Raw genomic sequence first — 15028 nt, 5'->3', positions numbered from 1 at the left:
ATATAATTTAGAGAGTGCATAGGGCATGTAAATTTATATTAAATCATCTCTGAAAATAATGAAAAATCAAAAATGATGCCAAATAAGCCTTTTTCGATGACAGTGGGACACCTATGAAAATATTTTAAACAAAAAATAAATAAATAAAATAAAATAAAATAATAAAATAAAATAAAATCTATAATATAAATCTCACCTGTACGTTTAAATATATGTATGTATGTGTGTATGTATGTATGTGTGTGTGTATGTATGTATGCATGTATGTATGTATGCCTAAAACTTTCGACAGAGGTGATGAATTTTCACGAGATCGGTATCGTTTTGCAGCTCTACTCTTCGGATGACAAATATCGAAAAATTGGTTAAAAACATTAATTTCTTCACTCTCAACTGGGCACTTTTCTACAGGGAGTGGTCGCTTTTTTCGCCGATATTTTCGAAAGTCATCCCCTTTTTTCAGTTGTGTAGCCTTAATTAAAACCTACGCCACTTACGGTTTGGCGATGGGCTCAACAGCAAAGACGTCACGTTTTTTTTTTCACTTTCTTTTCCCCCTTCGCGGTATGATTTCGCGGTTGCCTGCCTACTACCACTTTTTTTTTGCTCAACATACACTTCACACAGCCGGGCAACGCCGGGCACCCAGGCTACTAATAATAATAAAAGAAAACGTAAAGCAACTCCCAAACATGTCCCTCGACAACTTATTGCATATGACCATTATTTTTATGCTTTATTTTCATAGCATTTTAAATCGTACACGAGAATAACATATCAACATTTTCGATATTTTTAGTTTTCATCGTTCTAAACACATCGTAACAAGAGAAAGATTCATAAAATATTTAAGAATAGATAAATAATTATTTAAAAAAATCTGTTCTTTTGCCTACACTTTTTAATTTTTGTTCGACTTTTTTACCGCACGCTGTGGCCTTCAGCGCAAACAAGCTTTATATATATATATATATATATATATATATATATATATATATATATATATATATATATATATATATATATATATATATAATTCGTCAGGCTTAAGTTGTGGTCATCGCGCGTTTATATATACGCACATGCTATTGAATTTTCTAGTCAGCCAATCAGCTTTCTAGTTGTCAACGCGCCCATCCTAATCAGCCAATGAGCGGACACTTACAGGACAAAAGCTCAGTTGACCTCCGGCTCACCCCTTCTTTTTGTGCAATTTATGGGAAGGGTAGATATCCTTTTGTTGTAGTAAACTGACCTACTTTCAGCTTATTTGTAGCTAGACATGTTATTTTATATTTTAATCTAAATTTCTTGTTCTCCGGTAATGCTAAATATTACTTGGTTTTCAAACCGAATAAAGATATATTAAATAAAAACACTAAAACGTACCCAGTTTGGAAGAAAAGTGATTTATCTTGCCTTTGATAACATTTATTTGTTATATAATTGTTTTTTTTTGTTTTTTTTTGACAACGTGTTCGTACCTCTTTGTATCTGTTATAAAACCCCCCATTTTTTTTTTTAAGTTTCACGGTCACAAGAAAAAGGCTTATTTCACATTATTAGTGATTCTTAATGAATTTCAAAATTGACCCAAGATAAGTTTACATGACCTATGTAACTTTCTGCCTTATATTCTATGAACATGGCAAGTTTGATTAAAATCTATTCAGTAGATTATGAGTCTATCAATCAAGCAAAAAGACAAACCATTGAAATAAAAAGTTTAGACTTTTAACTTTTATTTTAGATTGAATGTAACGAATGTTATTGACCGCGTATTTAATTAACAACCACGAAAGCAACAAGACAGGTTTTTCTGTCATTAGTTTCACAATTAGTTTATATTCCTGAAGTCTTTACCAAGAAAGAAAGTAAATAAATATTTATAAAAAAGCTTACAGCTCAATGAACTCGCGATAGCTCAGTTGGTAGAGCGGAGGACTGTAGTTGTACATAATCAGACTGATATCCTTAGGTCGATGGTTCGAATCCGTCTCGCGAGAGTTTCATTTTTTAGTCTTCATTTTTATTAGCGTTTTGATATTACTGAGACACAACTTATCGAGGTCAAAAGCCACACGAGGATAAGAGTTAATGAGATTAATAGGATAATTATCAATTCATATGAGAGGCATACAAGCGATAAATTGAAATGGATGAAGTTTCCCTCAGTAGAAATACTTCATCTTTTTTTATGCTGCTTATGTATATGCGATTTAAATCGTAAGGCAAACTGATTTGCATATTGCTGTGCAAAAGTACATTATATTAATTGACGATTTTCGTTCTTGTATTTAATCCAATGTTTTTTTTGATTTTAATATAACACAAAGATCTGTATAGAAATATGTCATAGACGAATGCTTAATATTTCTATTCAAATGTTCTGACTAATATACAGGGTAGTCGCTGGAAAAGCGGGAAATTTGAAGGTCAGCTTAGATCAGTAATAAAATGCGTGATTGCTATTTAGTTTCTTCGGCAATCTACTCCTGATTTCATTGCTTCGGAAGATTGGCCTAAAAAAGTCCAGATTTAAATGTCATGGATTACTGTGCTGGGAACTTGTTATTAACAGAGACGCAGAACTGTCGACCTGACATACACTCTATTGATGACTTGAAAACGTGCTTGGCAAAAACTTGTAATGATATCCCACAAGTTACCCTTCAAACCGTCACACGAGCTTGGTTTTCTAGGTTAAGACGCTGCAGTGAAGTGTATGGACGACATCTTGAGTATCTATGAGTATAATATAACATTTGTATTTGAAAAACTTTGTAAAAATTATTCTTTGTAAAAATAAGTCGTTGTTTGATAAATTTACCGCTTTTCTAGCGACCACACTGGAGATTAAATTTAAGGAAAGTTTATTGACCGCATATTTAACGAATCGTTACAACATCAACAAAAAAAGGCATTCATCTTATTAGTTTTTGATTTATAAAAACATCAAAAGTAAATAACGCTGCTGAATAGTTGCATTTACAGAATTATCAATAACTTAGTTTATTCCAGTGTCTTATCGACGCCTGGCTCCTTGTCCCAGTGCTCCATCAACAACCAACTCCCTGTTTCAGTGCCTCGTCAACGTCCTGCTGGCTGTTCCAGTATTTCTTCGACATTCAGCTCCATGTTCCAATGCCTCGCAGATGTCCGGCCTCCTGTTTCAGAGCCCTATCGAGATCCAGTTCCCTTTCAGTACCCTGTCGACTGTTCCAGTGCTCCGCCGACGCCCGGCTCACTGTCTCAGCGTAAAATCCTGTCTACCCGGCCCGGACCAACCTAAGGTACATCAGCATATCTTAGGGACGACCGAATTTTAACTCGGTAAGGCGTTTGGTCTCACACCGAAACAATCACGTTACACCATTTCCATTGCCTAACGATGTACCTTTTCCTGTGGCAAATAAACAGATGATATCTATCGTTTTATAATTGTTCACCTGTTTTTGTCATCTCTTTGCTATTGCCGTTACTCCTTTGCCTTTTGTCTACTTTCATAGTTGTACGGTTGATTCGTTGCCCGAATTTGTATACTAATATTTTAAATATTAGACAACAAACCCATTTTCTTGAATGTCGCCTGCACTCCTTGTTAAAAATCATCACATGCAGCATTTATATAAATAAGACAGAAAAACTGATGCTGCAATATCTTTTTTCAGTACGTGTGCTAAGAAAGGTGCGAGGAAGTAAGAATGTGTATTCATTAATGCAATTCTTTAATTCTCTTTACACTTTCCTGACGTGTTCGTTATACCAATGTTATATTCTTGTAGTTAAGCATTGTATGTCTGTAGACTTTGAAAAAGAAGAAAAAAAAATTAATTTGTTGTATATTTAGTGAATTGTTGTATATTATTCATCAGCATTTTAAATTTATACCCGTTATTTACATGTTTTGGACTACTATTCTCACTTTGAGTGTTATTTTCACAATGATATGAATAATTAATCTTCATCTAAAAAACAGAGCCGTAATTCAAATATATATTTACAAAAACTGCTTTAAGTATAAAAATTACTCTAACGGTTTAATTCGATTAAACGTTTTAATTTAGGAATTTTTCGTAATAAGAAAATGTGATCTCTACAGGAGCGAAATGAAAAGCCCACTTTAAGATTGATTAAAGACAACGATATAACTCAACTGAATTTTTCTACGATATTAAATTAACATAAAATTCATACAATAAAAGTTATTTAAAATATCGATCGATGTCTTCGGTTCAGTCTCGAAAGACAAAGGATACCCCTGTAGGAGCAGTTGCGCGTGTAATTGTGAGGCAATGGTCGCGCAATCCCTAACCACACCTCTCCTGTATCGACACTGTTTTGGTCCAGTGGCAAGGAGAAGACCAGGACGACTGAAAACAATGCCGAGATAAGCGGAGAGCACATACTGCACCTGAAAGTCCCAAATGGTCACCCATTTAGTACTGATCAGGCTCAACGTTGCTTAACTTCGGTGATCGAACGGGAACCGGTGTGTCAACGTGATTGGGCTGTATTTAAAATATAGTTGTTATCTGAAATAGGAAACAGGTAAAACATGTAGATTTGTTTTGTTTATTAAGCGTAAAATGCTGCTTAGGAAATAAACAGAAATGCCTTCAATCTAATGATTTTCCTCGCTGGAAAAAGTACAACTCTGAAAATCTCGCTTCTAGCTCTGAACACGTGACGCTTGTTACCTATCTTTATCTTTCGACCTCATTGGCACAAAACTCGAACTAGATGGAAGTTATTTCAACATCCTTCTTTTTTCATTAAGTTTTTTTTTTTTAATTTGGTAAGTTATTATTTCTATCGTTTACAGTAACAAAAATAGAATATGTCGAGATATCATTAACAATTTCCTATGTTTGATACAAATTGCTTTTATTTACTGCTCCTCCAAAACATTAAATTGATGGCTATTCAAAATATTGAGTTGTTCATAAATATTGTCGAGAGACATTTTTTAAAAGTCCCTAAACTGAATGTAAAGTATTTACACAGTTTCTATTTCATAATATATTTTGAGTCCCACTTTCATAAAAATGACATATTTAATCTTATTTGTGACCGTCTAATATATTTAAAATTGATTTATGTATTTTTCATTCTGCAGAACCGTACAAAACAAAAAATTAAGCACAAGACCACTCAAAAAAATTGAGGAGAGTGGTTTATGGTCATCGTTGTCACTATACTTTTAGTTAGACCACTAGCTAGAATTCTCATTCACCATAATACCTCACACACACGAAAGTCATCGTACTGAAGATTCCCAAATAAAATCGTGTTTATTTATTTATTATTCATCGAATTGAGTTATATATTTTTATTTACTCTGAAGAGTTACAAAAAGAACAAAAGAGTGATAACAAAAAATTAGGCACAAGGCCACTCGAAAATTAGGGAGGGGCGTTTATGGTCATCTTCGTCACTACTAGTCTATGTTGACCTCATTATTGTCTATCGTAGATCCTAGCTAGAGTTCTCATTCACCCTGGCTTGAGGTAGTTGCGTGTCTAACCGCACTGATGAGCTGTGATACAGCCAAACAGAAGTACCCGTCGGTGACTGGGTTCAAAAACAGCCTACAGAAAATGGACTCTGATTTATGAAAGTATGATAGATTATGAAAAGGAAGGGTTGTAAAGAGATAGCTTCGAATTTGGGGGTATCAAAACCAAAGCAAAATATGATGAAAGTAAAAATAAAATAGACAAAACCCATAATTTATTATACCATACCTGTTCACACTGAAATACTTATCACAATATTCTGTGGATCTATATTAAAAAACCTTGTTAAACTTTGTGACATATTTCCATTCTATGGAGGTCAGGCGCGGACGAACATCCCATAATTTTATTATATCATATTTCTTCAAACTGAAACATAATTATCAAAGTATACTTACGCAGATAGATATGAAAAGTCTTTATTAAAGTTTGTGCCTATTTCCATTCTATGGAGGCCAGGCGCTAATGCAGACCCCACAATTTTATTATACAATCCCTATTTAAGTTAAAACATACTTATCAAAGTATTCTTATGTACATCCATATCAAAAACACTTGTAAACGTTTTTTTTTTTTAATTTTTCAATTTTTTATTTCCATACTTTGTGGACCAGGCGCGTACGCAGACCCCACTATTTTAATGAATCATCATTATACCAGATCAAACATACCCATTCCTGTGTCTCGATACATCTTCTTTCATTATATATTCAGTTTTCTATAATAGTCAACCATAAAGGAGCCTATTCGTGACCAGACACACACAAACGTTCAGCTTTATATTATAAATATACAATTCCTACTTGTGAGACATTATTAGCTGGTTGGATGACCGCGTCCCTTGTCGAGACGAAGTAGGTCCATTCCACAGTCGGATTTCGCCGCAAAGACCCATGGCGCATGGCTGACGTAACAAGATCATATTACCCCGTGAAATAAATAAAGGGTTCCGTTTGAAATTCCATCCGAATTCCAAAGTTCCATAGGATCATTCCCGAGTTCGACAGGATACACCTGAAGAAGGTCGACCGAAACGTTGTGAAAATCACACTCAAGATGAGAACAGTAGTCCGAGGAATCCAAATAATACGAATAATCAATCATCACTCAGAATTTGTTTATAAATCAAACTTTTCGACGTCATCACGTCTTCGCCAGGATAGACGCAGTTTTTTTCCTCTTTTTCCTTCCTTGTGGCATGATGTCACTAAGAATTAAATGCGTGCAGTGTTATTCAATGGTGATTTTTAAATGTCCAAGCCAGGAGATAATTCAACGCAGATATCTTTTCTTTCACATAGTCTTATATACTAATCAGTCTCCCTTCCGCCGTATTTCCTTCTTACGTAGAGTCGGTCATCATCATCATTTAGGTGTAATGCATTGTGTATGATCATGAGATTCCTGGTCTTCTGGTGGAAATGTCTCATTTCTCCTTTGGTCCAACATATGAACGATCAAAATTAGATTATTAATGTATTTAATCCATTTTATTAGGTACCTGCTATATGGTTTAGTTTCTACATGTTTTCTTGTTTTTCTTAGGTATTCTTTTGCGATTTTCTCTTTCATTTCTATTGATTTGATTGTGTCTGTTTCCAGAAGTCTAAATTAGTTGTACGTGTCATGTTCGCCTAGTGTCTTCATCTTCCCTTGCTTGAGTAGTTCCATAATCTCAGCAGCTTCCAGATTTCCCCCTTTTATCACTAGTAGTGTACACTTTTCCATTCTGAATATCCTGGCTGAAATTTCTAGTTCTGTGTATTAGCGTCTCAAGTTTCTTTTTGTTTCTCGCAAAAAGTCTCAGGTCATCCATATAAACTGTAACTCTTCTTTGATGTCTTTCAGCTATTTGGCATTTCTCTCGCGGTTTTGTCATTGCTCCCATATCTTACTCTAATAGAGGATGGTTTCTGCCAAATTCGGTTGTTTTGTTTTGTTGTTTTTAAAGGCTTTGTTTCATATAATCTCAATCTTCATTTTTTGCTTCAGTTCTTCATATTTCTCAATTAGTCTCTCATTTCATTTTTTCATCCTGTTCAGTTCTCTATCATCCTTGTTATGGTTTTGGCTTCTTTTCTTAATTTTTTTTGATTTGGGTTTCCAGTCTGATTTCCCATTCAAGTTTTGTCGGTCCATTATTCTGAAGTTTTTTTTTTCTACTTTAAATTTCATACTTACTACGTAAATTAGATTGTGTATATCGATGATAGTGTATTTTCTGTTACTACTTTTAATTTCTTCCATTCTTGGTTTCTTAGGGATAGGGTTTTTACTTTTTCTTCGTTCATAAGTCGTGTGATGTTTTCTAGACCAGCTGTTTCATTATCGATTAGTTCTGTTGTTTCACAGTCATCAATCTCCACATTTTCAATGTCTTCGTCTTGTCAGTACTCTAAGTGTTGGTTCTCTATGTGTGAATTCGTTCGTCATTTATCTTTAGATCCAATATCTACGGAGAATGTTTAGCTGATTCTGCGACTCTTTATATTGTTGTATGGTGGTCAGAAGACTTGTCTTTAATTCGTTTCCGACACTTGCCTACTTTAGGGTGACATCTATAATAGCACTCAATAATTTCTAGTATATTCTCTTTTGTAGTCTTTTCTTCTATTTTTTTTTCACGTTTTGTGCTTTCCTTTGTTTAGTATGTATTGTTGTACTTGAAATTGGAAAGGACACTTACCTGTTTGGAGTCTGTGATATTCTTGCTTCCTGAAACTAGATGAGTCAACATTCACATGATGACGATTGAGTTCCCCATGTTGGCCATCGGAGGAGCAGCTGCCAGTCATGATATGTTGTGGTATTTGTAGGAACACCAAGAACAGGTTTGTTTTTCTTGTGGTTCTGTCACAGGTATAGTGCTTATCTCTCATAGAGATGAAGGTGTGCTAATGAACAAAACATATACAGATACACAAATAAAACAAACAAAAACAAACAAAAAAAGACGCTAAGTAAGTACTTTAATAAAGTTTTTCTACTATTTCCAGTAGAAGCTTGAAAAGTGGTTCCTCGCGTATTTGTGACAACAAATAAGCTGACCAGATTAACGCCGACTAATTCGGTCTCTGTCCCGCCGCCAGCTGGAGCAAGAATTAAAAAGGGTATTTTTAGCTATGCGCGAGGAAACGATAACATAAAATAAACAAAATGATATAAGTAAATGAATTAAGTAACAATAAATTACAGGAGTAAAATGTTAAGAAATTATATTTTATAAAGAGAAATAAGTGAAACGGTAGTTTCACTTGTGTCCTTTATTATTATTATTATTATTATTATTATTATTATTATTATTATTATTATTATTAGTAGTAGTAGTAGTAGTAGTAGTTATAGTAGTAATAATAGTAGCATGAAATGCGCCATTATTTATATTAAATCTATGTGCCGCTGGCGCAAGTACCCAGTTTACGCGCGAAGAAAGGAGTGCTGTGATGTTTAGAGCAATGAAAATCTGTTAGGCAACTTGATATGTAGTACATGAAAACGATAGCCAATCTAGAGAAATAAAGGTCAAATTTAATATCAGGATACTTTTTATATACCGAAACAGGTCGTATGTGACACATGCGTTTTTTGACCTGAAATTTGTTGCACAGTGTAATTACTAAACACAGAAAGTTTGATTAAAATCTATTTAGTAGAGTATGAGCGTATAACAAAAATATCACAGTCAAACAGACAAACCAATGAAAGGTTCAGACTAAAATAGATTGAAGTGCGACGAATACTTATCGAGCGCATATTTGATTAAACAACAACCAACAGGTTTTTATGTCATTAGTTTCACAATGAAATTATATACTTCAAGTCTATAAAGAAGAGTACAATACATAAAGACTAAGATAGCTCGTGCTAATGGAACTCGCGATAGCTCAGTTGGTAGAGCGGAGGACTGTAGTTGTACATAATCAGACTGATATCCTTAGGTCGATGGTTCGAATCCGTCTCGCGAGAGTTTCATTTTTAGGAGTGGTTTTGCGGTACTTGCTTGATTTTTACATGCGTTTAGGTAGAATAATTATATTAACATTACAAAAGGAAATATTATTAACACGTGATGAAATAATAATCCAAATGCATATATATCTGTATATATAAATTCGTATTTCTGTCTGTTTGTTTGTTTTTCACAATTTGATTAATATATACAAAAAATTCCTTACTTTACTCTCTCTATTTATTTCTATATATCGTATGATTCTTGCAAACTAGATACAATAAAGAGATCATCTCATTTGCATATTACATTAAGAAAAATCGATTTTATTAAATAGCGGCATCTTAGTTAATGTTTCTAGCGAGAGAATTGTTATAACTGTTCTATTTAAAATCGTTATTTAATAAACTTTAAACAATAATTATATTGATAACATATTTAATTAAATTCATTTGGAATTATTATTCCAACATCGATTTTTTAAAAAATCTTTGTTTTAGAGTTATTTGCCCCTTCGGAACATAAACAAACAAAAAAAATATTACCAAATAAAATAATTTGGTAATCCCAATCAATTTCTAGCTTGAAAAAATAATTCCGAGTAAATAGAAAAATGCTTGGCTTTTATTGTTTTTTTAAATATTAAAACAAAAAAACACGTACGAAAAACTGAAGAAAAGATTTCAGTTGTTTGTTTTTATTATTCTAGAAATCGGTAATTTTTTACGATGTGACCTACCTAAAAAAATAAAAATAAAGATCGACTTTCTTTTGGCCAAATGCGTTTAAACAGCCTTTATAAATAATATGAAAGAAATTTTGAACAGAAAAAAATTAACATTTTAGAGTGGGGATCACTTTTCGATATTAATTTAACGTAAAACGTGCACCCAGTTTTTGGCCACCAAGCGTTCAACGAAAATGTCACCTCTAGCATTTTTTAAAGTTTGGCGATCGAGAGAAAGGGTCAAAACATGACAAATACAAATTTTTTTTGGTGGTGGGGGACGGGAGTTACATTTAAAATATAAAATAACGATAAATTTAATTAATTTTTCTGAGACCACTCTGTACTTTCACCTAATAATTTCATAAACAAAACGAACCCCAAACTTTAACAAATTACATTTGTGGTGGGGTGGGGGGAGGGACATTGCAATGACGAAAAATTTAATTTAATTATTTTTGGAATTAATTTTTGGTAGATCTTCATTTTTTTAGGGACTTTGCCTACTTGGCTATTTTTTTTGTTTTTGCGATCGCACAGGCATTCATTACTATTTTTTTTATTGATACAAAGGTATAATGATTTATTTTTAATTATTCATTGGGGGGGGGGGTTCTTTCCAGTGCTCAATATCCGGAGAATAGTTTCTTCTCTTTGTATCTCTTCTGCCGAAATATCTGGTGGAGAGGGTATCACATACTTCTTTTTAGGGGGCGATTACATTTTCATGTTTTTATCCGTTCTTTTATTTTTGGAATTGTTGTGGGGGTATCCACGTTGCCCATGATGAAAATGATTAGTATAGTATGATTGGTGTGTTCCAGATGTGTCCCAGGTACCCGGCGTTGCCTGGGTTTACATGAAGTTCCGTTTTGAACACACCTGCTATACTAATCATTTTCATTATGGGCAACGTGGATACCCCCCCCCCCACAATAATTCCAACTATAAAAACATGAAAATGTAATCGCCCCCAAAAAGAAGTATATGATACCCTCTCCAACAGATATTTCGGCAGAAGGGATACAAAGAGAAGAAACTATTCTCCGGATATTGAGCACTGGAAAGACCCCCCCCCCAATAAATAAACTATACTGAAATATCATTAGCACTTTCGATTCTTCGTCGAATCATCTTAAGGTGATTAAAAATATATTGGCATTTAGTTAAAATATTCTACAAGCAGTCTAGATACATAAACCCAACACTTCTCTCTGCCTAACCATTTTGTATTTAACAAACCGAATAAAAATAAAGTAAAATAATAACATCATGAGATTGATTCGAAACATTAACTTAACGAAACACTGATCATCTATTTTTATCCACTAGAAACTGCTGTTTATGATTATTTCTTTTTCGTTTCTTAGCGCGCAAGAGTAACAATTTGTTTGTAGCAAGTAAATAATGAAATCCAATAAAAATAAATAACACAAAAACTTTTTTACATTTGAAATCCATTTCTTACTTCGTTTAGGTCATCAAGTTCAGTTTCATCGCAATTCTGATATTCCACTAATGTCAAACAACAAACATAAGCGGGTAGCATTAGCTATCCTTTTCTAATAATGATCTGGTCCAGCACAATCGATACAAGCGATGGGTTTAGAAATGTCAAGAGATGTCGTCGGTTCCAAAACAAGATCGATTCGACAAGAAAGTCATGTTGTGCGTTTGGTGGAACCTGGAAAGAATCGTGCATTTTGAGTTAGTTCCGAATAGTCGCGCCATCAGTGCCGAACTTTACTGTAAGCAACTCGGACGGGTCTACGAAAAGTTGAAGCAATACAATCCGGTCCTAATTAACCGCAAACGCGCTTTTATGTAGCAGGACAATGCCAAGCCACACACAGCCAGAAATAGCAAATATAAGTTTGAAGTGCTGGACGGCGTTGTGATTCTGTAACATCCAGCTTCTGCTGCATCAGATTACATACTTTTACACTCAATGCAACACTTTCTGAAGTGTTGTTGATTTGACTCGTTTGATGGTCGAGGAAGCATGTCAAGAATTCTTTAATTCCAAGCCAGCTGAATGGAACTTTAACCAGATCCGAAAACTTGCAGATCGATGGCAGAAAGTATTGGAAAATGATGGTCGTTATTTTGAGGATTAATTTTTTTATTACTTGCTGAGTAAAATTTCAATTTCTTGCAAGTTTTTATGGACTTTTGGGGCAACCTAATATATTCACTGGAAGGTGTTTCACATCCAATTACCTCTCTTTTCTCGATAATAGATAGCACTTCAATCAGCAGAGATAAAAATGGACATACGAAAACATTCTCATTCTTGCTTTTTGTAACACTTTTCATAAACACACATCGCTTAGCACACGCATTTCCCGCCATGTAAGACATTTCCCCCAACTTATACACAGACACGCAAATTGCAATTCTTCTCACACTTTATTGTACGCATTATAAACACTATCTACATTTCTTACGTAAACCATCTGAAAGCGAAGTCTGTTTGGGAGTAATAAAGGAGTCTTCCAGCAGTATTGTTTCAGCTTTGTTTATTAGGAGAACATTTATAGGGGAGAGACGTTTTCAAAGCGTTTGCAAACATCTTTTAGTGGCGATCTCCGCCTGAACAAACTATGGTAACTGAAACAATGTTGCAATTCCATATTCATGCAATAAATAAATAAATAAATAAATAAATAAAATAGAAATAAGAACGGCGCTCACAAAATTACAATTATACATACTCTTTCTCAACATACGTGCAAGTTTTAGAATTTTTTTAAAATTTCACTTTCAACAAACAACGTTTACAACAGAGCGATTAAAAACTTACTGCTTTCGGATTCAAACAATACTCACGGATACCATCTCTCTCTCTCTAAAAAAAAAAGAAAAACAAAAGATGCATAATTACACCAGTAAAAAAAGGCACACGTAATCAACAAAATAGAAGACCTTGTCAAGCAGGTACCTCCAAAGCTCACCACAAAATTAACCTTTATATGTAACTCGATGTAACTTTAATATAAGTTAATATTATCATAATTTGTGTACTATTCAAGAGAAAACGCTTAAAATAAACAGCTAATCAATTTTTTTTAAATATCTTTTTCAGTGTACGAAAATAATAAAAATGCGACACAACATTTCTATGTAGTGCACAGTTCTCAGCTTATGATATACACGTGTTTAATAAATATAGTAAAAATCAACGAATATTCAGATTTGCATAAGATTTTCGATACTTATTTACTTTTGAATTAATTTATATTAAAAATACGCTTTTCATAAAATATATGAGGGGAAATATTTGTTCGTACGTGTCCCCCTCTATTTAATTTGACGAAATCTGAATAATATATATTATAATTGATCGAAATTTTAGCATTTTAGAAAGCCGAAGAGTAAAAAAAAAACCCCCCACAATATTTAGCTTTTTCATGTTTACTCTATTTCATTCTTTTTTCAATTACTGAATATATATATATATATATATATATATATATATATATATATATATATATATATATATATATATGTGTGTGTGTGTGTGTGTGTGTATGTGTGTGTGTATGCATATATACACACACATCTATATATCTATAAAAGTAAACATGTCTGTGTGTGTGTGTCTGTGTACATTTCCCTACGCAATAACTCTCTCAATTTTTAGTCTAAAGACTCAAAATTTGATATACAGGGTACTGAGATTTGGGAAAATCGATGTGATCGGGTTTCGGCCAGAAATTTTGCGATTAAGGGGTCAAAGTTCAACGATTTGACCTTTGTGAACTCAACCAAACTCCTCCGACAATTTTGGGTCTAAACACTTGAGATTTTAGATATAGGTTCCTTGGCCATGGATCTAACTTAATAATTTGATTTGAGCCCAAAATAATAAATTCTAAGGGGTCATAATAGGGGTCAAAGTTAAAAAATATAGACCGCTTTTTTTTTTGCTCAGCATACACTTCCAAATACCCGTGCAACGCCGGGCACACATGTTGTCATCAATAAAATAAGGTTAACTAAATAAAAAATAAATGATTATTTGTTTCCAACTAAAAATAAAATGAGTGATTATTTGTTTTTAACAAAAAATAAAATGATTGATTATTTGTTTTCAATTAAAAATAAAATGAGTGACTATTTGTTTTCATATATATATATATATATATATATATATATATATATATATATATATATATATATATATAAGTGAACGTGTCTGTGTGTCTATCTGTGTACATTTCTCTACGCAATAACTCTCTCAATTTTTATTCTACAGACTCGATATTAGATATACAGGGTACTGAGATTTGGGAAAATCGATGTGATCGGTTTTTGGTCAGAAATGTGGCTGTTAAGAGGTCAAAGTTCAACGATTTGACCTTTGAGAACTCTACCAAACTCCTCCGATAATTTTGGGTCTAAACACTTGAGATTTTAGATGTAGGTTACTTCGACATTAATAACTTGATTTGAGCCCCAAACAATAAATTTTACCTCTGCGGTTTCTACCAAATTTCTGGTCTAAACATTTCAAATTTTACATAAAGGGTATTCAGAGATAAGGCAAGCTTTTTAATCGGTTTGGGTCGAAAATTTTTAGTTACCAATATATAAATGTATGTATGTATATAATGTACATTTGCACGTCTGCCTAAAACTTTTGACAGAGACGACGGATCTTTACAAGATCAGTATCGTTTTGAAGTTCGACCTTTCAGAAGACAAATATCGAAAAATTGGCTAAAAAACATGAATATATTCATCTTCAACTGGGCACTTTTCTATAGGGCGGGTCGCTTTTTCTCCGATATTTTTTAAAGTTATCCTCTCCTTTCGATTGTCTAGCCTTAA

At 33.3% G+C, this 15028-nt stretch overlaps 2 non-coding genes and 1 pseudogene across 2 annotated transcripts; 2 read left to right on the top strand and 1 right to left on the bottom strand.

Annotated features, from left to right (window-relative positions):
- The first annotated feature begins 1913 nt into the window (after nt 1-1913).
- On the top strand, nt 1914-2006 carry Trnay-gua (transfer RNA tyrosine (anticodon GUA)). The gene is made up of 2 exons: nt 1914-1950; nt 1971-2006. It is a non-coding gene; the product is annotated as a tRNA-Tyr (tRNA).
- Nucleotides 2007-4402: 2396 nt separating this feature from the next.
- Nucleotides 4403-4519, bottom strand: LOC145292446 (5S ribosomal RNA; annotated as a pseudogene).
- Nucleotides 4520-9392: 4873 nt separating this feature from the next.
- Nucleotides 9393-9485, top strand: Trnay-gua (transfer RNA tyrosine (anticodon GUA)). Its single transcript has 2 exons — nt 9393-9429; nt 9450-9485. It is a non-coding gene; the product is annotated as a tRNA-Tyr (tRNA).
- Nucleotides 9486-15028: the final 5543 nt, after the last annotated feature.

Source organism: Euprymna scolopes, chromosome 13, assembly GCF_053919585.1.
Source record: "Euprymna scolopes isolate OS-2025 chromosome 13, ASM5391958v1, whole genome shotgun sequence".
NCBI lineage: Eukaryota > Metazoa > Mollusca > Cephalopoda > Sepiida > Sepiolidae > Euprymna > Euprymna scolopes.
The sequence above is the reverse complement of the archived record's forward strand: the minus strand, read 5'-3'. Positions and strand labels throughout refer to the sequence as shown.